Source organism: Bombus huntii, chromosome 11 (genome assembly GCF_024542735.1).
Source record: "Bombus huntii isolate Logan2020A chromosome 11, iyBomHunt1.1, whole genome shotgun sequence".
Lineage (NCBI taxonomy): Eukaryota > Metazoa > Arthropoda > Insecta > Hymenoptera > Apidae > Bombus > Bombus huntii.
In genome coordinates, this window is record NC_066248.1 from 4972413 (window position 1) to 4996022 (window position 23610).

Genomic DNA, 23610 nt, shown 5'->3' on the forward strand with positions numbered 1-23610 from the left:
CGTGGAGGTGAAATTAAAGGAAACATATTGCGCGACTTTAATTGAACTTTCTAGCATGTGATACGTTAATATATTAACACGAGTCAATTACGAAACCAGCCTGTAATCGCTCGTGCCAAATTATCCGGAAATTACTTTGGGAAATAGTAGGAAATTGAAAAACGAATAAATTGTATTTCGCCGGCGTTCATTCACATATTTCTTCCTTTTAACATATTCTATGTTACTCTAGCAGCTAAAATACCCTGTTTTGGCCGGCACCTTGTATTAGGTTGTTCGGAAAGTGTCTTTCCCTCGCAAACGCGTCTTTTACAGCAATGCAGCTTCGTAGAAACGCGAAACCAATTCTGTGAAATGTCGCGGTGTTTATCTCAACAGAACACGTAACTTGACAAAATAATCGTGCGTCTATTACTTCCTCATAAAACGAAAGAAACTTTGCGGACAACCTAACCTAACATAGCTGACGATTTTGCGAATTCCTGCAGGCTCGGCAAACGTTGTGTTGACCGAGAAACAACATCGAGTGTCGAACAGGGAATTCGTCGAGTTCCTGACATATCGCAGGCCGAAAAGAGAAATATCGTGGCAGAAATTCTAAACGAAATACGACCCCAGCGAAGAAGATGCTATTGCGTTGCGAATATAAGCAAACTGTCTGTGCTTCGAATTTTCGACTCCTGCTCCACTTTCGTCATAGGTCAATGTTTCGCGTATCTAAACCATGTTCGCGAAATGTTTCTTAAAATGGCGAAAAATGCGTAGCCGAACTTTATTTTATGCTATGTATAGACGATATAATTTCTAGAGAAGACAAGATGTTCATTTGTTTGCATCCGAAAGTCAAACTATTTTAAAACGTCGAAACTTGCCAGAAACTGGATGGTTTAATTCGACGATCGAGTACAATTATCGGCGCTAGGAAATTTATCCAGTAAGAAATATCGCGAGATATAAATTTCTTCTAAACGAAGAGTCGGTAATTGCATCGTGAAAAATTGTTCGTCGATTCGGAGAGCGAGGAAATGAACACCGAAAATAATCGGCGAAAAAATTGCAGCGCGAGTTAGTCGAGCCAAACGAGTACTTTCGTTTCCTTAACTTCCTTGTTTCTGCTGAAAATAACATGCCGGATAAGTATATTTGCAGAATAGAATTTCAGGGACCTAAGAGAATGCATTTAAGGAAAGCTAAGAATCCACTGATTGTTTATTCAATTATTTTCGCGAACGTTGGAACATAAATTGAACTAGACTCGGCCAGAGCAACGTATTACCCGGTTCCCCTACCCTGTTTTCTTAGCCGGACGCTAATGTGGTTGGTTAATGGCCCGGTCCAAATCCATTATGCTCAAACATTATCCCAAGTTCTCCGGTCGCACATCATGACGTCGCTATTAATCAGAAATTCATCAACAGTTACGGTGGTTCCGAGCTAATAGAACGTCAATTAATTTTCCGAGCTGACCTCCGTCATCACGATCGCGTTTGGTCGTTTCAACTTTAGAGAACGAGTTCCTTTTTACTCGTTTAGACGACTAATTGCTTGACGAACCAGCGGTTGTCTTCCCACATGGACGGAGACGAAATTTTGGCAACGTTCGTTCGATCTAATTAATTCCCAATCAATTTCGTATTTCACACCGGACTGACTGAACAAGTGGAAAGAAGTTAACCCTTTGCAGTTTCAGCACCTTTCAACATTTCGTTGTGACTGGTTCTCATATTCGATAGATTAAATTCAAAGACTGTGTTAGGCTGCGAAGGTTTAATTAAAACACTTTTCGGTAAGAAGTTTTGGATCGAAATATGTATTTTCTCACGAAGCAAGTCTATCGTTTGTTGTTTATTCTCCGCTTTGATTACTTCGCATCGAAATGAATTATACGATTACGATCCCCAGCAGTTCCGCGGAACCATCTTTCGATGGAATAAGCGTGCAAAGCACAGGAGAATTTCACCGCAGCGTTACGAGTACAGTGTAACCTACAAACCGACTGATCTCGAAATACGCTAAACACGCTTCAGGCCCTTATTCCCGGTTGGTATTCGACTCACGTAACTAAGAAATTCTATCATTCTGTAATTCTACATTTAGAAACGTATCGAGTGTCTGTCGTTATTTTCCGCTGATAAATTACGTAATTCTTCTGTATCAAGTTTTAAATTACGCACACGAAGAAGAAGGGAAGAAAAAAAGAAAGAAAGGATAAATTGCTGATAAAAGGAACGGTAATGTCAAATGCAGCTCGACTTATCACTGCGAAGGGTTGATAAAACAGCAGAAGATGAAACGTAGATATTTCGACCTTTACGAGACGCGAAAAACTATTAAGGAAACCCACGGAACGTTCTCTCAGTTGGTATTTTATTTATTCGAAATATACAGAGGCAACGTTTCACAGTATCGCTCGAGATTGTGCTTTGGAATTATAATAACCTCTGCTCGGGTAGGTTGCCGGGTTTATACACCCCTATTTTGAATAATACGCGCTAGAGGGAAAGAGAAAGAGAGGATATCACGTAGGTTTCTGAATATTGAGGAATTTCGAGCTGTTGCGGCCAATGAGATAACGCTTTGCTGTGGAACGCTTAGGAATGGTCTTAAGAGATTTGAGATTTTGGGTAACCGTAGGCGATAAGGTAGCCTCACAATACCAGAGGTTCCAGATCGATCCTGAGGGCCTTGGAGTTTCGAGTTGTCGTAGATGATAGTGATAGTGATATGCCATAACAGGCTTGAATAGTCCTGCAATATATCTATAGAGATCCATTGTCACACGAAGGACTGCGAAGAGTCTCCTCCATATTTTACGTCGGTTTGATACGCTGCAACGATCGCTGATTACGATACACGGATCGTGGATCGTTCGTTAATATTTTCTAGGTTTCACAATTTTATGAAATTTCACGAAATTTGTGTGTACGCAGTCGCGACACATCGATGTCCTTAATGGGTTAAAGAGCAAAAGCGACTAAATTATTTTTACACGTATTTCAGTTGAAGAATCTGGCTGTTCAGAGGTTCTTTCCTATGCAGAGACGATTATCCTTCCCCTTTCTTGCTCAGATCCTTCGCGAACTACGTTTCCATTCCCCAAGGAAGCAACATCGATTCTCTTGCAATTCAAAACATTCTCGCGCGTCTTCCGCGAGCGATCAATCTTACAGTCGCATACAGCTCCTATCTCGAACACTGTAAATCTACGATTGCCTTCGACTATTCTTAAAAGTACGTTGTTCCGGATTAGCGTTACTCGGTCTAGGAGGCTAGAAAATTGTAGGTAAAGGAATGCAAGAAAGTAATGCACTCGAAATGAGATTCCACGAGCTGTAAGATTCCTTGCAAGAGTATTTCACGCTGATGAATTGCCGGAAAGAGAATTCGATAACGATGATATGACGACCGTTTAATATTTATATCAGAGAGATTGATAATTCACGAAATTGTATCGAGGATTTCGAGATAATTGACAGCTCCGTTTGCTGGCTTGCCGATCCCAAGAATGGCAGGTCTTTGAAAATACTTGCTACCACGTTCCATGTTGCACAATTATTTGAAAAATATTATTATTACTGTTGAAGTGTCACCACTTCTGAGAAAACTCTACATGTGGTCTTCTTAGTTTTCTCAAGCACTGAATCCATCGACAGCGCGTAGACAAAAGACTGCGACGAAGACAGACCATAAACAGTAGACAGGCGACGTTGGCTTCGGGGTTTTCAGTTATTGGGTAACAGAGCTAACGTGCGGATCTGGACCAGCTCAAATTGTATCCTTACTTATAATTACACTTCTATTTAAATATATTTTCTACCTTACAATTTATCCACGAGTTTCTCTGCTTACACATCGAATAACCTCAACAATTAAAAATTCAACGAAGATCAACGTCTGTTACTATGAGGTATAAAGCGTAACGATAAACAGTCGACGGAAGTTAGCATAAATACTGCTACTATCGTATGCAGTTTAAAATCACGATTGCTCGTAATTGGTCTAGCCTGTGCCGTATTATTATCATTTGCTCTACATTTGTAATTCAAACGTTACAACACTACGAGACGTAAAAATGCATAATTGAAATTCGAATTAAAATTGAAATTGAAACGTACGTGCACGCTGTTCAACGTTTGTACTTTGTCGCGTAATGAACGATACCATGAAAGAACAATGCGGAAACTGGGATGCTCATCTGCACGGTAACAACGACGTGGCGAGCTTGTTGTTGCGAAGATTTTTATATTTCCTGCCGTGTCTGCCGAACCAGGGATAGTTTTATGGAATAGCATCCGCTGTTCCGCGCGCTATTTAACGAACAGCAAAGTTTAGTTGGTCTGGCCGGCCAAGGAACACGAGCTTTTTGTCCGTAACAAAACGGCACGTTAAAGTTAATTAAACTTTCGTCTGATAGCATCGTTACGGGAAATGGACTGCGAAAAACCTACTTGCTACTTCGTGCGCGATACGAATCTCTGATTTAACGCGCGTGCAAAGAGGATACCGAAGACAAGAGTAATAACCACGAACAGCTCGTGGGATTAAACGCGCGAAAGTTTTCGATGAACGAGGAGAATTTCGCCGCCCTGCTTCCAGCGAAACAACGTGACAGTCATGCGACTTGGAAGATGAAGGAGGGTGAAAGTGTGACGCGTTGGCTGGAATGAAAAGCGAGGATCGTTAGAAACGCGTAAGTGCGGCCCTTCGCGAAACGCTGAATGGCCGCTGAGAATACGCGCGTGTATGGCACGAGGCGTTTTAAGGGGGCCGATGCCTTCAGCGGGTAAAGCTTTAAAGGGGAAATCTAGGAGAATTTTAAGAGAACACCGCGAATGCAACGTTTATTTACATAACGTTATCTGTTTCTGTGATTCATATAATTCGAACAGGCTCGTAGAAATCCTTTACGAGTGTTAGATTGTCCGAAAAGTGTCTTTCTTTAGCAAACGTGCTTTTTACAACAATGTACCTTCGTACAAACGCGAAACCAATTCTGTGAAATGTCGCGGTGTTTGTCTCAACGGAACAAAATGGATGGTACGTAACTTGACGAAATAATTGTGCGTCCATTACTTTCTCATAAAACGAAGGAAACTTTTCGGACAACCTAATAGATCGCGTGTGTTAGACGAAACGCGTTGGAATTATATTGGTAAAATACGAAACCGAAAATACGTTTACAACGCATTTATTGCAAATACACGATGACGTACGTACACGCCATGAGATTCCACTTTCACGCTGGAGTTTGGAAAGTTTGGAAGCTGCAACGTTGGTAAGATCGCGGAAGAATCGTCGATGTATTCGAACAAATATTAAACATGCCAATTTAAACAGCCGGGGGGAAAGTAGCCGAAAACGCGACAATTAGATTTGTTGCCGGTCGAATCGTGAAAAATTGCCTCCTGGTATTTTCTGTACGCGTTAAATTGGAAATGTTTCCTTCGTTTCGCTTTTTTTTCTCCTGCGCCTCCTGCAATTCGTTTCGCGATTCTATATTCGCGTTCTATACTGTTATAATTTTCACGAGACGCGTACCGTTGCCTGCAATTGGATAAACGTACCTGTGTATGTCGCCAGGAAAAGAGAGATAGAAAGGAAGAGAGCGTGCATCGACACATGGTAAAAGGTGGTAGATTTTCGCCAGGAAATGAAGGCCAGAATTCTACAGCATCCTCGGCAGCAAATTCCATTATTCTTCGTTAGAGAGAAGCAAACGGAAAATTGCGGTACAGTGTACACAGAGAGCGCTCGCCGGATGAAACGCGAGTAACATTTGCCCTGGCCCCATCAACCACAGCCTCAGCGATGGTTAAATCCTGTTTACCAGTTTTAGAAATTCTAATCTTCTCTGGCAATCGTTTTCTCCTTCTCTTTGCCTGTTATTCTTTTTTATTGCTTCGTAGGACACTGCGCCAGCGTTTGTTTCTTTAGTATTTTAACGTTAGCGTTTTAATCTTTCTTTCGTCTAGAGGACTAATTGTCCAAGTTGATACGGAAGAATCTCGATCATTCTATAGATCTTCTATATCTTTTATCCATTTACGCAATAATATAAAATAAAGTTCCCGGTAAGCGTCTGTATGCTGCGATTCATTCGCTGTGCGACAATCGGTGTCGTTTCACCGACTACGGAACGTTTACGGAGCCTATAGAATTTCACGAGATCGTCAGCTATTTTGTCAGATAAAGTTACTATACGTAACATCAATTAATTTCTGATACTTGTAAGGTTTCACGAAGAGCGCTTGTGATCAACGTATATCCTTACTTAGGATACGAAGATTTCTTCGTCATTTCTGTGACAAGTCCAAGATTGAAGTATCAAGCGGCGGATTGGCGCAGTGAAGCACGTTCTTCTTTTCCGTCTTTTAAATATCACAAACTAAGACCAAGGTAGATAGATTTCGTACTCGAGGTTTCGGTCAATTCGTTTGATCGATTCTCTGTTTATTCTTTCGTCCAGATGTCCTAAACGCGCAAGCGACTTCTCTATAACGCGGAGGTCGTATGGAAGAGCATTAGACTTTTCCCATAGAAAAATATTTGAGGTTGCAGCGTCAACAGAGGGTGTGTAACACGCGTGCGAGTATCTTGCGGATTAGTTTCAATTACCGGGGAAGTTTATCGAATAACAGGATAAAGGTCAAAGGAAACACATAACGCGGTTCAGCGAGCTTAAAATTTCATGCGAAATCTTCGTAAGAATTCTAAGATATCGCCAAGATCCAATTACATTAGCACGCAACCTATAATGCATCGTTACGTACAATGTGTACGAAATAAATTTCTACGACGTTGCAACTTGTATCGTCCTTCGTCCTTCCTCGTCAAGACGAGAAGTGTCTCCTCCAAATGATAAATTACGGCCAAGTATAACGTCCTCCGGTTCTCCGTACGTCGCCTCAATACGGTCGGCCGTCGAAGTAACGAGTCCCCGTAGAATATAATTCTCGTTCCCTTCGCGTCCGATTTACTTCCTGTATCCCGCATTCTTTTAACACGGTTTTGCGTACACGCCAGCATGATTTATTAAGCCTGCATCGAGCTGTTTCGTGGATCAAGCCGGTCGTATCATTTTTCAAGGGTCGCGTTATTCTTTGCACAGACGTGTTATTCCCTTCCGCGTCTTTCTCGCCTGTTTCTCTACCCATTGCGCAGCGCGTATTCATACTTGTCTCTGGGCGAAAAGCGAGAAACGAAATGGTTGCTGTTACCGGTGCAACCATGGCTGGATGTTGCCGGTGTAAATAATGGATTACGCTGAATGTAGGAAAATGGAAACTGAAACAACGCTTCGTGTTTTTCGGCTTCCGTTGTTACAGATTATCGCGGGTACAGAATGGCTACGATAGTTGCATCGTTCCAAAGTTTTTCATACTACGTTCAGCACGTAGATGACTGCGAACGTACGCGTGCGTATGTGCGTTAGGATGGGTGAGCTGGCTGATACAGAAGATGGAGCGAATGTATGCGAGCGAGGCTATCGATTTACGTCTCGTAGAAATTGTGCTGCGAGGTGACAATCTGCGACCGAAGTATTAATCGACGCTGCTATACCGTAACGTTCCAACAAAGTTTTTACGAATTGCGATATCGCGCTTCTCATTTACATACGTACATCGTATTCGCATATACGATGTTTGCAGCGAAACTTACCGAGGTCCGAGAAGGGCGTCGTACCATAGTCGTAAATCTCATCTGTGTCTGGGCGCGCCTCCGAGATTTTAAGGTAACCTTCTGTTAAATGGCGATATTTGTTTCCATTTAGACAGACGCGTGGCCCACGCTCTCCGAGTAATTCGTTCGTTTGTAACTTTCAACGCTATTCCGTGTCATTTATTGCCGTTGAAATTGTAATTTCGTGGGACGTTTTCGAGATTCCTTTACCGTCTATGTACGCGCCCAGAACGTCTAAAAATGAGAATAAGGCTTTTCCGCTTTACGACTAAGGAAGACTATCACGTTTCCTGGTCTTAACGGTCATTCCATCATGCTATCTCTCTTCCAACTACGACAATCCCCATTACTCGTCACATAAAGCAGCAAAGCACGACGTACCTTACCACAGCTACGAACATTTCCTCTTCCAATAAGCCTCTTCTTCGCTCCAGAAATACCCCAAGAGATAAACTTCGGCTATAAATCATTTGGCAGAAACCAAACCACGGTATCCCCATGATGAAACTGCCCCAATCGTTCGATCGAATTATCTTACGATATTAGAATTCTCCCTATAGTCCACCTTTAATCCCATTAAGCGGCAAATCGAGAAAGCAGAATTCGCCGAATGTGTTTACGATAAATCGGAAGGCAGTGACGGAGGAACAGCGAATCCTACAGCAGGCAATTCTGTCGGAATTGTTCGAAGTAGAAACGGAAAAGGGAGCGTTCGATCCTGTTTCCGGAATGCGCGATGGCTCGCGTGTGCGAGTGCATGCGTACCGTGTAAGTAGCGCTTACGTATTTCGTTCTTGTGTATTGTCCGGCTGGAAAATACGATTCGGCCGTCCCGTGGGGAATGGCGGAACTGCGACAGGAATTGCCGAAGGAGCCACGAAAGGACAGGCAAAATAGAATCGCCACGAAAGGGAAGGCGAAATAGAATCGCCACGAAAGGGAAGGCAAAATAGAATCGCCACGAAATTGTTTCGGACGTCATTCCGAGCATTTATTTCCTCGATTCCGTTCCTTATTTATGGCGAAAGAAACTCCTCGAATGGATACGAGTTCTTTCTTCTTTCCCTCTTTTCTCTCCTTTTCCCGTCTTTATTTCTTATTTTTCGACGGTGAAGAAGCGGAAGTGCTTACGAGGTTCTCTCCTCGTGGTCCGTATATATCGGACGGTTCGATGGAAGGAACTCCCGACACGAACGTCGCTGAAAATGAAGAATCGCTTTTTTTCCCCCCGGGGAGAAAGAGAAATATGGGAGACAAGAAACGCCGATGGGGGGAATTCGAGACTCCCCGCTAGCTTTTGCTCTCCCCATTGCCATTGGGAGTTGCTTGGGTTCGCTTTTTTTCTTCTTCTTTCAAGCTTGTTTGTTTTACATGTTGCGTTATATTCGTTCGTTAAGGCTTTGTTAGGTCGGTAAAGCCAGGATTACATGACAGATAGTCGTAAGGAGATTTTTCTAAAACTTGAAAGGTGAAATGTTAGTGAAATTAGCAAGTGATCGATGTCGAATTTCATAAGGTAAGTTGCTTAACGGCGCCGACACGAGAGACATCGTTGGTATCAGGCTTTACGAGCCAGTGTCGTTAGCATCGATTTTACAGTTTGGAAATCGTGTTTGCTGCATTCGAGAACGTAAAGTCGAAAAGATCCACGTTCGTGACTTGCAAACTCGGGCAATTGCATTGATTCGCGAAACATTTCGAAATTTCCTCTTTCTATCTTGCAGCGAGATTCCTTTTACGGGCTTTAAATCGAGTAATTTTCGGCGGAGGAAGATATCAAGCGCTGCTTCTGCTAAATTCATAAACTTCCGACGAGTACATCCGCACGAGTTCATCCGCAGTACGAAAAAACATCTAAACGAGGTTAGTTTGAAGCACGTTGACGCATAGCTACCGAGTTTTAATAAAAAATATTAAAAGGCGTGATTTTTTTTTATTTTAATGCTATTTTATGACTAAAGAACAGTATTTTATTACCACATTGTAGAGGATTAAAGCAACGTGTTAGAATCGAATTATTAACGCAAATGGTATTTTAATTTTATGACAAGCAATGCAATATTTTTAACACTACGAAGAGGCAGGAGGAATAATAAATAATTTCTCGAAAGCAAGTAAAAAGACAATTTCATATACGTCGTTATCGTTATGCTATTTAACGTTTTTCGACTGAAAATCTATCTTCGACCCAACATTTCTACGGTAATGTAAACTCGACGATTCAATTGAGATGTATAGTAATACGAATTTCACGATGAAACGTAGTTATCGCTGCAGCCAGGGTAGAATCGTAACTACGTAGATTGAAGATGTTAGCAGTTGTAGAGTGTTGAGAGAATGTAAGGATTATGGTCAATATCAGCTTGCTTCTATATGGTCATTAGCCATGGACTTAGAGTTTTAGGAGAACCGCACGCCATCGACGTTAATAACACTCAGAGTTTCTATCTAGTCTGAGCACTGTCCAGAAGTTGGCCAATGCTACGGTTAGCACCAAGCACTAACCGTATTCAATGTAACTTAACTCCGGCGATCAAACGAGAACCGGACGTTTCTGTGCTACAAAGCCCTCGACGATATTACGTTTGATTAATGCAAACTATTTTACTTGAACGCACGAAAACTAACTTTCCAACTTTCAGCAAATCTAACCTTCGGAGTAACCCAAGTTATTCTTAGTAATAAAATTCCAACGAATGTTCGATGGTAAATTAATGCTAATAAAATCGCAACGATAATTTAAATAATTTCAACTACTTTCTCGCATTTTCCCACACGCTTAGTTTGCCATTTAAACGTATTAGAAGTTCGGCTTGAACACATAATGACAGTTGCGTGAAATACCAAAGGAAGTGTACACTGATCGAACGAGTAATTGCGAAACGTTGCTCGCACATTCCCAGCAGTTGCCTTCTTCTAAATTTGATGTACGCGATCACGCGTCTCGTTGGATTATCGACGATCGACTCTGAATCTGATAGACGAAGGTTAATTTCGAAAAACCACTCCATCATCCAGTTAAGAATCCAATTTTCTAACTCTTATCTACGAACGAATATCCAGTGAAATCTCTTGACTGAACGTTGCTTGTGTAATATCCGATACCCTGAAAATATTGTCGATCCTCCTCTAAGGAAATGTTACGTTACATTCGGTTACACGATATCGGACCGTTCATTACCGAACGTGCATATTCCTTAACAAACACGTTCACGAACGATGCTTGCAGCTTCTACCCAAAATGTTTCGTACACAGTGTACGCGTAATACACTAGGAAAAGAAACATTTTCGCGAGCAAGTGACGAGCAAACGAAGAACCGACGGTGGTCTGTTCTCGAACACCAGCAAGAACGTACCGCTCTTCAGCCGTGAAAATAAAATTCCCTCTCAGAAAGTCATACCACAAAAAAAAAAAAAAAAAAAAGAAAAAGCAAACTCGACTAGGTGTGAATTTACCCGAAATCATATTTTGTGGTCGCCGACACGTTGGCGATCGCGCCATAATCGCGACACGCACCAGGCAAACTTAGTTTGGCTAAAGTCAAACGATATTGTTGCACGACTGTCGGCGGATAACCAGTTACACAGCTTCATAAAGCTTCAAATTTACGAGGTGGTTACCTTTTGAAGTGGCTGACCGTATATTTAAATCACAACCCCATACACGTCACTTAGCAAGGGGTACGCGCGTGCCCTGGATTCGTGTTGGACACCGGTTCGACGGTATCACGGATCGCATGCTGGCTCTGACTGCATGAAAACGCATTCGCCGGCGAAATGCGCTCGTAATGAGATTATAGTCGCGCGCGCATTATGCTGCGCGTTAATGATAATTAACTATCGTTAGGAGACACGTCTACATACTGGCCAAGCGCTAGACAAAGCGCAGCACCCTGCACGGATCCGCTGGCGAAAATAGATTCGCCTGTTGCTGTACGACACGAAACCAACACTGCCGACGACGCCAAGGTGCAAGGATTAAGGACCGACTAAACTAATGGAGAATCCACGTCGTCGCGTTCGTCTATTTATTTTTCCTTCGGTCCAGTTTGTTCGATAAATCGACCGCGAAATAATTCTGGTGTTCCGCATACGCACAGCGTTGGTCAAATTTCTTTAGCCAATGTTTCGAGGAACGAAACGGTTTGAATTGCCCGTGAAGCTTGGAATTGTTGTTTCTATAGTTGAACTCGGTTTATACGAATCCTTCGCGGGACAAATTATACACTTGGAGTTGATATTCTTCAATTTTTTAAAATATAGTATTTTAATACGGCGATTGAACCGAGGGAGATTTCTTGAGTTTAAAGATATAAGATTTCTAAAATGAAGTTTTAAAAAACGTGTGTACGTTTGCGAAGGAGAAGCTCGGAAAAAGTATATCCGATGTTATGATGATCGATATATTCGACGTTGTTCGATCGAATGTACTTTAAACGATTCCAATATGATTCGCGATATTGAATTAAAAGAACCGGCAAGAATATATATTTAGTCTGAAAATCATATTAAAAGACAGATCTGATGAAATGGGATCGATCGACGTAGTATCGAATGATGAAGTATTTTTCACCCATGGTCTTTATACGAGATACTCAATTTTCCCGAATTATTCAACCAGTAGGAGTTCATTTGTTCGGGCAATAATTAAAGTATCGTCCAAACGGACGAACTTTATATAAATAGAGTTCTACGATATAGCGTTGCACATATTTAGATGTGAGTGATGAATTAAAAATTCACTACACTCTTATCCTGATTTTATTACGACTGTATTATACCAATTCCGTGAGCAGCTGTTTAACAACACACCTAGTAAAATCGGTTGATAGATACGAACTATTAAACAAAACGGATTAGAAATAAACTAGTTTTAACGACATAAACATTCGGCCGTAGACGCTACAGCGAAACAGAGCTTATCTCTGATCGATTTTTTCGTCCTGTCTTAGGTCGTGCTTTTCTTTTTCGCCTGTAATCTGTTAATCCTATTGTAACCTGTTTTGCCTATCTATGTTGTTCCTCTGCCACGACTATTCGCGTCTACTTTACCGACTAACCAATTGCCAATGTTTACGTCTTGTTACGTTCTATCCATTGTATTCTGAATTGTCGATTTCCAGCGATTCTACGCTGATCGTTACACACATGTAGACGCGGAGCAGGAAGTAACACGTGTCAGTACCTGTAGTACCGTATGCCAATACTATCGTTCAAGAAGAAAATACAATTCCTTCCGTTACGTTGCACAAATCGAAGAGAAATCATTTAACCCATTAATCTGGGATCCTGAGTTCAACACGCTTGATCGATTTCAGATGCCACGTCGAAAGTCACGAGTAAAGAGCTTTCTCGTGTACGCTATCGTATTTCCGATGGTTTGCAAGTTGTGCGATTTCGAATACGCGGCAGTCGCGCCAAATAAGCTCCGTTAATTAGAATATTAAAACAAAATAATACTCGTTACTGCTCCTCGTACGGCAGACTTTTGTCCGAGCAAAGTGAAATTCCCGGTGAAATTCACTGTGCATTCGCCAGGATACTCGAGGATAATTTGCTTTTGATAATTAATCGTCTTTTGTTACTCCACACCCTCGTGTTCTCTTTCCCTTCGATTATCGTACAATTTTTCGAATGTTGTTTCAATTTGTTTATAATCGATCGTTTGATCACCGACAATTGTTTCCTGTAGAGGAAATGCTCATTCCGCAAGAAATTTTTCTATAAATAATCCGCGTTTCTCTGATCTTTGCTTCTCTCTTTATCTTCATTTTAGCTGTCTATCAGCGATAATAAACAACTACAAACAATTATTATCGCTGATAGGAGACACTCGAGCCTGTTTAATCTCAACCTTATTTCCTCAAATTTGTCACGCTTATGACTAACTGTAAATGATCGTAGCTGGCATTTAATCACGATTAGTATCGTTAAAAAAAGCGGCGATGTCAGAGCGAGCGGAAAATCTCTGTTCCATCGTTCGTACGCATCCGCAAAACGTGAAAACAGACGAAATTTCGAGCAGAGGACAGTGCGCTGAGATACAAGCGGTTTTGACTCTGGCCAATCTTTCGATTAAGACGAGAAGAGAATATTACCTTGTAGCAGTTCAAGAAAATTAATTCTTGAAATCTCTCAGCCACCGGCTACCTACGACATTACTTTATCTTTGCCTGGCAAATTTTCTACCAAGCCTCTTCCTCCTTCTAAGTCTATCCGCTGTCCGAACTAAGCTCCGAAACTTTCAGAACTTCCCTCCTTATCGGCTAATACTGTTAAAATTGGCGTTATACGCGCGAAAAGTACCGGCGAATATTCTACTTTGCAATTTTGTCGAGAAAGACAAAGCGGAATTAATTAGCTAGATATTGACTTGTGAACAAAGAGACTTCCTTTTTTCTGGTTTTCTTCCTCATCTTTAATCGTACGATACTTCGACTTTGACGGAAGACGAGAGATTTTTAAAGAAATATTGGCCTGGCAACTAAGTGATTGCGGATTTTGCCATTACCGCCTAACGACAAAATCCGCAACCACTTAGTTGCCAACCGAATATATCATTAAATTCAGCGTATTTGCAGTAAGCTATTTGCAGTATAATTCAATTTTCAAAAAGCCTGGTCGTACAGAGTTGCAGCCATTTATCTTCGACGTTGAAAGTTTGCCCGTATACGTAACGCTTATAGTAAACCGTTGGAAAAATGACTTTTTGATTAATTACGGAAAAACCGTTCTTGCAAAGTTGTTAGAAAGCCAATATGTCGTGTAAAATGTCTGGAAGAATGTCTTCCTTTTTTAAATTCAACTCCGACATCTCACCGTGTTCGAGCAAAACTGACGCGAAATATTTAATATCGGTAATTTTGGCATGCAAAATGTCGTCGAGGTATTAATATAACGTGAAGTTGTCGTTCTATCCATTCCAGAATTCTTTGTCAGCGTGAGCGTGTAGAGAGTGGAAACAGCGAAGGGATTTCTTTCTGGAGAGGGAATAGACGTGCGCGAAGGACGTGGCTTTCGAGGCTCATCGTATTTTACTTTCGAGGGATATTGTCGCGCCATAAATACCTTGAAAGATTGGCAGGTTACTAACACACGTTGGGTGCTACGCGAATTTTACATATTTTGTCTTGGGAGTCGCGACAGATCGAAATATACTACACCGTAATATTCAATTTTTCTAAAATATTTTCACACGTTTCTCCGACAATGTTATCCAAATCATTCGCATCGTTGGAAATCTTTCGTTTCGCGAAATTTATCTTATGCCAATCGCTCTAAAAATTGTATAAACGTTGGAACAAATATACTAAATTTATAAATGGAACTCGGATAACCGATAACCACCGCGACAGTCGAGAAGTTTTAATAACGCGGTCTTTTTAATTTTGAAGTAAACCATAGACGCGATTAAAATTATTTTCTCGGTTTATATTATGTTCTGACAGTGAATAAATTCGAAGGAAATTGAGTTGCGTTTCACGCCGAACGCGTAGGAAGTAACAGACATGTATTTTCAGATTTTGCGTGGGCTTTTTTCTCTTTGCATGATAAACATAAATATATTTGCGTCGTAATTTTGTCGCCAATTCCTCACGATATTACACGGATATTACATCGTTCGCACGCAAATAACTTCCTCTATGTGGGATCACGATTTCGTTGGAAGATACGTTGACTGTTACCACTGAACTGACCGTAAACTTCCACGTAAGCAAGTACAGTGGAGCACACGAAACGGAACGAAGAATTGCACGACGACTTTCTCCGTAAATACCGGGGCACGAAATGAAAGCAAAAACTTAAAGAAGAAGTTATTTCGCAAATTGCTCTTAGACAAGGAATTATGAAGTTGAGGGAACCTTGAGTCTAAATGTTTGCACGAGACTGCTCGAACGAACGTCTAATTACATCGTACATCTATCTAAATGGATTTTTATTCATTCTTTATTTATTGTTCGAAGTGGGTCACGCATAAGTCGAATCGATAAATTAATCCTTGTTTTTCTCTTACGGAGTAAACAAAGCGAATTTTGGACTTTGCAAAGTTTAGAAAGAAAATCTTCTTTTGAACCGCGATTCGTCACACGTTCAGAATATTTTTCGTATTATACGCGTATCTATGAAAGGAAAACACGAAATTTACTTTTCACAGACGTACATTCTACTTTGCAGCGACGATCCATGCGTTTAGAAGCGAAAAAGGATGTACAGGCTCGAGTAGCCTGAAATCTCGAGGGGTTTCGTTTTAATTTGCAATTTATATTGCACGAGTAAGATCGTTAATAACGTTTACGACATAACCTACATGGGTGTCGTTATCTATGATCCAACGATGCTATTCTGAGATTAAAAATTAACAAGAGGTAGAAAATATTCGAACGATCAGATATTTTCACGATCAACGATAGATATGATACGTGCAGCGCGAGTAACGTAACCATTTCGCTAAAAGAAACAGAAAGCGTATCGATTGCAGTAATTCGCAATGTAACGCGAGTTTGTTGAAAAATATTTACCTTGTAATCTACATCGCGCTGATGAAGAGTTATCGTCGTGCAACGTAAATAATCGCGAATCTGTTCCGACAGCTCCATTTTCGAAATCACAGCGTTGTTTCGCTTTTGTTTTACAGGATGCAACGACACTTTCTCCAGTCGTTGAGGATATAAATGGTTATTTCATGTAGTCAGATCAACGCAACGAGGTCATGACTGCGTCGCATGATTTACGAGGCTCTCCGTTAATAGTAATTAATCGTTATTCGTTAACGCTTGACAGTGCAAAGCAACTACGTCAAATGCGATTATAACTGGATAATAAATCGCGTAGGGGGAAAAAAGGTGAAAAGAGAGGCGTAATTATTACGACGTGCAACGAATTTCTGTCACGATACGTTCCTTCTCTAATTCCTGTGTCTTATAAATACAGAATGACGAGCAACCGGCACGTTCGATCACACTAAACTAGAAAACTAAACTAGATAAACTAGAAAATCTGTCGTCGATTTCTTCGATACATCAGGTAACTAAAATCTTGAATATTCCAAAATTAATTGTTTATTGATATTGAAAGAAAAGATAGAGAATGAAAAATTCTAAAGTATTTGTTTATCTTTGCTTCTTTGTGTTTCTCTCTGTTGAACAATTTAATAATTCGCGTGGCAAGTGTAGAAAAGTTGTAAGCCGTATTAATTGCCAGTTACGAGCACGGGAGCAATGTCGTGATGAAATAACCGAACGAAAGCACGTGAATATGAAAAGGAACGACGAAAATCGAAAATTGGTAAACGCGCTGCACGAAGCAGAGTAGAACGCGACGGCAACATTTTATTACATTTGCGAAAGTTATTCGAACCATCGTGTCGAGCCTCTAATTGTCACGAAATAAGATTTACGACCAGACCGGAAGCTCCACCCACTGTCACGCCACATTTACCGATTTTTTTCTTTTTTTTTTTTTTTTTTATTAGCTGGAATGCAACAGCCACCCGGAACTCGCATTAAATGGTTCGACCACCGTCGGTCGTCGTACTCTTCGACCTTACTATAACATAAATACCCAAGTACCGTACTTTTTCTTGCTCTGGCGTATTGTTATCGAAGGACGGCCTTGAATATCGTGGTATCGAGTCATTTTTCATTCTGCTAGCCAGTGTTGTCCAGATAAAATGACACTGATAGGTAATACGCGCGATTCTAAAGAACGATTTGGAAGGATTAATCTACCCGAGATTATATTCTTACGATGTCGAGCTTTTATAAAAATTTACATAATTGGCTGCCGAGGAAGGAATATAACGATTTTGCTTGTAGCGAGAACGTTTCAATATATTTCGTGTTAGGATATCTGAAAGACGTAACAGCTGGGACCTATTAATTTTCATAATCGATCAGTTGTCTAAAACGTCATTCTCAAAGGGAATGAGATTCATGAAAAATAAATAAATAAACTACTACGACGATGACGTAAAGATTTCCCCAGAGGCAAACGATAGCTCACACGAATAAGAAGCTCGTAGTTGGTCGAAGAAACTCGCCGAGAGATTTCAATGTTTTACGTTCGCAGAACAAACGAAATATCTGACTACCGGCGTAATCTGAACGTTTTTACCTATTTTCTACATTGAGACAATTCGAATTTAATTCCATTTGTTCGTTCAAGTATCAGCTTCGTTGAAAAGCCGAAGCAGAATTCTTCTCGAACGAACAATATCGATTTTACACGTGCAACAGAATTTCAATGACACTCGTTGGCAAACGATACGAGGCAGCATCGTTTCTTGCGTTCGCGGGACCAGCGAATTTTTGCCATCTTTCGAAATAATGTTTACTTACCGAACCGTGATCGGTTGTAGCCAATTAGCGGAATACCCTCGTGAACAGTTCACTGACGCGCACGGTACGTACCTGAAAAAAAGAAACGAACACCGTGTGAGTGTATGGAATGCTGTGCTGGATTTGATTTATGTCATCGACGATGAAAAGGAACGCCCATGAAAAAGCTCCTTCGTCGAGTGCCTGCTCGACGCGATGTATAATCCATACACAAACCGATACCAACGCCAACTCTATGATACTCGAATACTGCGCTGTTCTTCGATGCAATTCTACCTTCCTTCGCCTTGATTTATCTATTTTCTCTCTTATCGTTGTGGAAACCAACGATGATTAACGATCGGTCGGATCAATGGTACGTTATTAATTGTCGTAGATTTATCTACTTTTTGTTTCTTTCCGTTTCTTGGCTTTCACCTCGATGAGAATTAGTTGGAGTTCGCGAATAGAAGCTACGATTCGATGAAATTATTTGACGAAATGGAGCAGCATTTTATGCCCGAAGAGGAAATACATGTTCGATGAATTAAAAAAGAGAAAAACAAACGAGATTTTCGTATGTTAATAATTCACAGATCAATCCGGAAAGTAAATTAAATGTCGTGAATAAAGTATTGCTTGCTTAATGAAGAAATATTTCCATCGTTTTCTTAATTTGTACAGACGCACGATTCTTTTATTTAAACATAAACAATTGTGTCTACGTTATTCTATATTTGAGTCTAATTAAACGAATCGTGTATTCGTGCAAATTACATTATCGATAGAAATATTTCTCCATTACGCCGGTATTATATATTTATTTCTTGGAACAGTTAGGACGCCATTTCAGAGAATGAATTAAATATCAGGAATAAAACTGGCGACTGGTCGATTTGCAGACATTTCATTAATTCGATTACCACGTAATTATTTTACAGCGAAATCTATATATATATGGATAAGTGGAATCTTGAAAGATTAAATCCATTGGTAAATAATTTTAAACAAATTCGGAAAAGCAAACATCAATCATTCGGTAATAACGTTAACATAAATCATAAATAAATTACTACGTACCACTCGATAAATGCATATTTTAGCGGTAATAACTGACGTGTCAATTTTACCTAAATCCAACTGGACAACTTCAATCATCCACCATAATAACATTGACATAGATTGCAAATACGCATTATAAATTGATGGAATTATATTTTAACGAAGCTAAATTTAATTGCAACTTATATAATAACTGGTCGGTGAAAAATAAATTACACCTAATCTCTATATTCGTTAGTAGCCAGGCAATAGCTCGATCGTATTTTCCAAACGGGTTCGATCAACTTCGATTTTCTTAGCGACAAACGCGAAAAACAGCCGCGCGTTAATTGCAATCCCGTACCGGCTGGGTACATCCGTGGCATGTTAACGTTCGTGCCTTGCAACTGCTAGCAATTAAGCCACCAGGATTTTCGTGAATCGGATTAACAGTACGATCAAAGTAATTAAGCCTGCGTTAATCGCGTTGAAAACGTAGCCACGCGGTCCTTCCGTTTGTACGCTATTTCAAAGATATACCGCCGATTCCACTGTGAAACGCCATCCATATTTTCTTTCTTTCACCGTTCTGATCACTACAGCGTTGAGAACAATCGTCCAGATTCAAAAGTGCAAAAATTTTCATACCTTGTGCAAGACATATGTACAAAAACACGTATGTATTCGGTAAAAGCGAAGAAAGAGGATATTGAGAAAAATGGATTAACAGCATACGCAACTATTTTATGCCATTAGAGTTTAGTAAATTTTCGAATAAATTGCAGAATATTACGGCGTTGTCTGCGATCAAAAGTTTGTAGAAACGTAATTTACACGTTCGCTTCGATCCATTCGTCTTTTTCCTCGTTTTTGGAATGCAAGCAAACCGATAGAATCTGGTAACTAGAATTTCGAGAAATTTCAATTTAACTGATCGTTATAAACGGCGACTATCATTTTCGGTTAGGTTAACCTTGATGGCAGTTCGCGTAACTGTGCCGTTATATTTACCTCGTTGGACAATGAAATTGCGGGGAATTACGAGCACGTATCGGAAGTAATACGATCGTAATTGCGACGTTACGTATGAAATGAACGTCATTAAAACAGGACTGTTATCGCTATTGAAGCGTATATCATCTTATCAAATGAATTCGTACAAAAATTATCGACATAATGTAACGTGAAACGAGCATAAGCTGGACTTTGGCACATGTGCGTAACGATAATTGCCAAATGAAAAATCGATCCGATATAATTCTATAATCGGACAAAAGCGTAATCCTTGACTCGTTTAATCAAACGCGATTCGTATAATTGTTCCAGCGAGAAAATTCAATGCCCACTAACGCATTAATTTATGCGTAATGCACGCAGACTACGAGAACAGGGAACGATTGTTCGCCACTGAATGATCGAAACCTCGACGAAGGCGAACGTCGAGCAAACCTGCTCGAAATGCTCAGATCGGAGTTTAAATTTCATCGAATGGATTTAATTGCTTCATAAGCGATTCCATACGTATGATTCGACCGATTTATCACAAACATTCCACTTGCTATTCTCGTATTGCCGCCATCCAGTCTCACGAGCCACAATCATCAACGCGATATTAAACCGACGTAATTTCCACTTTTGATACGATCTATAAATATTAATAATCTATTAATTTTAATAATCTATCAAGTCTCTCCTTTCGGATATCGGAAGTTCTTGAATTGCTTTTGAGAGGAATTATCTTTATTTAAGCGATGACTGTTGATTTATCGAATGCTTTGCTCGTCCTCGAAAGGATTTACGTTTTTACTTTTAAACACGATTCAATCGTTTTGCATAATTAATATGATAGATAATGATAGACGGTTCTGTATCTTCTAAATATTCTACCGGCATCGATATAAAAGCGTGTTTTTTAAAATAATATGTAGACATTTGTAATTTAAATCGAATCAAAATGTTTGTTGGAAATACTACCTTAAAATAGAAGCTCATATTCGATAATCAACTTGAAATTTCAATTTCAATTTGAAATACAAGCGCATCGAGTATTTTCATTACAAAAATAGCTTCTGTTACAGAAAACCGCACAGTCCCGAAGTATGTACTGAAATAACCGCTGACATCTTCTGGAACACCGGAGATGCAAATGCATTTTCCATAGAGTTGGCCTGTAGATGAAACGAGCTCGAAACACGGTCTCGGATTTTGTCGCTTCTTTGAGTGACAATGGAGAAAAACGGCTGCCTGATACACAGCAGGGAAAAATAACGCCGGAAACCTTGGTGGCAGATGCGGTTTAACGTAAAAACAACCAGACAATACGTATTATTTATAGAGCGTCGAAAAATTCACGGGTTTTTTCGCCGGCGAATTGGAAAACAACGATGGGAACATCGCCAAAGGGAGACGTCGAGAAGAGAAGAGATCGTCGTCGAGCGTGCGAACGTTCGTCGAAGGTCCGTGTAACATTATTTGAAAGAGCGTGATCGCGTTTCACGTACGAATGTGAGTTCATTTTTTTCTCTCGTTAAATCTGCCCCTCCGCGGTTCACGGGGATTTTTTCAAAGGGCAGAAAATAATTTCACCCCCGTCGTCGGCAAGTTCTCGATATTTTTACGTACGTGACTAAATCGAGGTGCGCGTTTTTCCGATACTTCCTAAGCGGATTAAAGCTGTTCAATTTACAGCGGCCAGTCTCATTTGTATTCCGCGCGGACAAAACGTTGCGTGAAGTTCGGTCGGAATTTTTACGGAACTCTCATGGTATCTCTGATGGGATGCTTCTATTATATGTACGTTATACGGGTTTAACCTCGTGTTAATTATGACAAATGTTGAGCGCGCAACTCGCACTCGCGAATTTTTCAACCCTTTGTCATTATTATTATTCGTACGCGTCCCGACCGGGGTTTAATGACTTAATAAAACGAATCGTAGCGCAAAAGTTGCGGTAGAAAATTTCCAGGATATTCGTGAATCACGTCGTTCGCACAGCATCGCGAAAGCTATTCGAATACTTGAATATTTTTACGAATATATTATCTACGTTGTACGAAATTTGCTAAAATTTTTATCGACACCGTGACGAGACTCTGTCGCAATCGTATCGGACCAATTTGAAACGAATCCGACTGTAAGATCCACCACGAGCAAAGAAAGCAGAAAAGAAGAGAAAGAAATAAATGAAACAGAGCCGCATCATGGATAACGGAAGGATTAGTAGAATTCAGTCCATGGCTGTAAATCACCAAGGACACAGGAAGTCGAGCAACTCCGTGCAAGAATTTTAGGATTCTCAAATACATCGTACAGTTATCCACTCGTGTCGTTTCTCGTGGCGATAAATAACCAACGATAAAGTCTTCCCAGCGTCAGCTTGACGCGCGTACTACACGACGAGAGACCAATATTTTCTTCGATTGCTACTTCGTTCTACGTCGGTCGCCATCGCCAACGAATAAAACGCGATTCACCGCGAATCGTTCGTATAATTCGACGGCAATTTGCGCAAGCTGGTTGCCGTGTCGTTCGTGTATAACGACTCGTTCGCCGACGCATCATACGATAATTATGCCCGTTATCCAATTAGCCGTGACCTAGAAACAAAGAACTACCTTTGAAACCAAGTGTTCAAAGTAGTTCGGCTCGTTCCAGGGTAGCTCGGGGCCGAAATAGAAAGGAAGCGAATTCTTGCACATCTGACTCGATTATTCGCGACTTTTGAAACTAGCAAAGTCGATTGGCTTGAAATTCGTTTTTCGATTTGGCGACTTTCATCTGTAATAATACGACAGAGTTCGAGAATGCTAGCCTTCAGGCACAGGGGAGGTTATTTTTAAAGATAATAATTGGATTTAATCGATGCAGTACAGCGTTCGCTCTCTGAAATCATAATTAAAATTTATAAAAGTTATTCACCTCGTCGACTATTTTTCTCCTCGCAATTACATTCGTAAGTGTGCACTCGTCTGGCCCATTCATTCCATAGTTTCGTGCCATATTTGCTCATCGTTAATAATCGTTAACGTATGTTTCAGTTCTACGCGAAGTTTATGTATATTGTACGGTTTACATGGACGTCATATAGACTTTGCTATACCAATCTCTCTCCTCTTATTTGATCGTATCTGTCCGACAACGATACGTTCCTTAATAACATTAATGAAACCTAGTTCGATACTAGCGCTAATTTCACTTTGTTAATCAAGCTGCCGGCGATGCGCATAAGTCAACATGTATGTTCCAGTAAACTGTATTCTCATATGTATAAACTTTCGTACTAACTTTTAGAAATCACTAGATTGCCGCGCTTTGAAACTGGTATTTTTCGGTTCTACTCGTCAAAGTGTAGCCTCAAATTGGGTGTGCGGAAATCAACCGACGCAGATCGAAGATTCATCGAAACACGGAGATCAACCATCGACCGTACGATTGCAACATTAAATATACAGGGCGTTGCCGAATAAACAAGAAACAAATGCTCGAAGAGACAAATCTATTGCACAGTTTGTTGGTATTTTTTCATAAGGAATAGCCTCGTGCCCGTTTGCACGTGTTATTCGGTCGCACCC

At 40.5% G+C, this 23610-nt stretch overlaps 1 protein-coding gene across 1 annotated transcript in view; it reads right to left on the reverse strand.

The window, feature by feature from the left end:
• Window positions 1-23610, reverse strand: part of LOC126871440 (chondroadherin-like protein) — a 172174-nt gene that overhangs the window by 90381 nt on the left and 58183 nt on the right. The window contains exon 3 of the mRNA XM_050630283.1: window positions 18019-18090. The gene's annotated coding sequence lies outside the window, so the exon portion shown is untranslated. The remainder of the gene's footprint in view (window positions 1-18018; window positions 18091-23610) is intronic.